At 41.0% G+C, this 2,133-nt stretch overlaps 1 pseudogene; it reads right to left on the bottom strand.

The window, feature by feature from the left end:
- Positions 1–296: 296 nt before the first annotated feature.
- On the bottom strand, positions 297–1,777 carry LOC118327987 (annotated as a pseudogene).
- Between the last annotated feature and the right edge of the window lie 356 nt (positions 1,778–2,133).

Here is a 2,133-nt window from a genome sequence, read left to right as displayed (position 1 = left end):
TATCTTAAACTCTGCCTCTGACAACAGGGGAAAGTCAAACTGAGCATCCACATACATTTGTTTACAGATGTTACCATTATTTGAAATAATTATGAATTCACATCGTCATGACAGACACTTTTCAACATCCTTTAAATAAAAAAAATAGAAAATGCAGTTCATGAGTTTGCTCCTAGAGCTGTGTCCATCACTGGTCAAGTGGTTCAGACGTCCCTGAACTTCCCTCAATCCACAACAAGAATTATTCCAGGTCAGTAGACAGTAAAATGTCCAGGTATAGGAAAATGTCTCTATATTTAAGAGACAGAAGACACTTCTGTCTTGCTGGCAGAAACTGAGGTCTCATCATCCACCATGCCACCCATTCCAACAGTGCTCAGCATGCAGTTACGGAACTGAAGAAGAGAGCAAAGATAGCAAATTCAGAAATGAGTGCATGGTTCAGGATTATATAAAGAAAAGGCAAATACTACAAAACAAGAACATGTTGTACTGACCTATTTGTTAAAGAGCACATAGATAACAGGAGATAACAGGATTATAAAGAGCTGAGCTCTTTGCAAAGAAGGCGGGAAGAGCTGCTGTCATGGCAGTGAAGGAAGCTCCTTTGTTCAGGAAGATCCAACCGGTGAAAGTGGCCTCGTCCTTCTGGGTGGACTCTGACTCCTGCTGCTGGGCTGCAGCCTAAAGAGTTTGATAAAATAAAAGATAAGCGTAAGTTCATCCAAAAATTCTACCATGTACAGTGGTGGCGATTAGTTATATAGTTTATCCTATTATTAATGATACACAGGGCAAAGAACAACTTAAACTTCACTTACAGCTTTGACAGTAAGCTCAAGGAATCCGTAAGTAAAGAAAATGACGAAGACGGGAACCAAGAAGTGAACAACAAACATGTAGATGACGTATGATACATTGTTGAAGCCTGTAGCCAGGTGTAGTAGTAGGGTCCTCAGGAGCACTGCATGCCCTCAGGAAGGTACCTGTGTGAGGTTTAAGAAGAGCATATCATTTAGACTTTAGCCATAAAACAAGCTCTGCTCTACGGTATCTACCAACCTCATTTTATCCCTTATTTCATCACTTTCTTAAGTCTAAGTCGTTTGAGTGGTTCTCAAAGTTTTTAAATCTTCTTTGCCAGGTTGTAAAAATTAGAGTCATATTTGTTGTAAGTAAATGACAACTACAAATGTGAATAACATAGACCAGCCAAACAGTGGGGGTCCAGCGCATGTGTGTTGTATCTCTCAATAGCCAGGACAACCAGTGACCAGAGAGCGATTTCACCTGCACAGAGAAAGGTAAGAGAAGATATTAGTTCATGCAATGGATTTTTCCACACACATTTAAGAGACACACTGAAGAGAGAACTTCCTTCTTTCTTACTTCCAAGTGTGGCCATGAATCCCTCAATAGCACAGAAAGTGGGGCCAAGAATGAAGTACCGTAGAAGGCAGAATGGTGATGGGTGGATGGTGAATCCGAAGGGCACATGATAAGCCCCAGCCACAGCCAGGTTGACCAGGATGTAGTTGAGAGGTTGACGAAGCTTCTTGTTCTGAGCTGTTACGAACAATGTCAGACCATTGATGGGAGTTCCAGTGCAGATCAGGAAGAACATGTAGAAAGCTAGAAGCTTGAAGATCCATGGATCTACCATATAATACTGTGGGTATTCAAAAGGACTTCTAACAATCCCAGTCCTGTTGGACATGGGGATGTAGAAGTTCCTGCCTTCTGTGCCATTGGGCACAATTCCTCCCTCCCACGCCATCTTCAGTTGTAGAGCCTCTTCGCCTAATTGGATTACAGGACTGTGAGGTAGTACCTAAGCTCAAACAGGGCAGTAATCCATTTTAAGACCGGATAGAGAGGCTAGACCCTCCACTTTTCAGGTCCGGAGGAATTTGCTTAATCCTGATTAAAGAATAGGAATTAAGTTCAGTCAACAGCTTTTAACACATTATCTACAGTAAACCCATTTTGCACAACCCCAGAATCATGACATGTGTTCTGTCTTTTAAAGTTTATAATAAGTATATTATTAGCCTTATCTTTGAGAACATTGATGTATGTACTGATCTGTTTGCTTTAAATAGGGATCCATTAGATACAGGAGATAATGGTATA

Source organism: Morone saxatilis, unplaced genomic scaffold (genome assembly GCF_004916995.1).
Source record: "Morone saxatilis isolate NCDOM2014 unplaced genomic scaffold, NCSU_SB_2.0 Contig18, whole genome shotgun sequence".
Classification (NCBI taxonomy): domain Eukaryota; kingdom Metazoa; phylum Chordata; class Actinopteri; family Moronidae; genus Morone; species Morone saxatilis.
The sequence above is the reverse complement of the archived record's forward strand: the minus strand, read 5'-3'. Positions and strand labels throughout refer to the sequence as shown.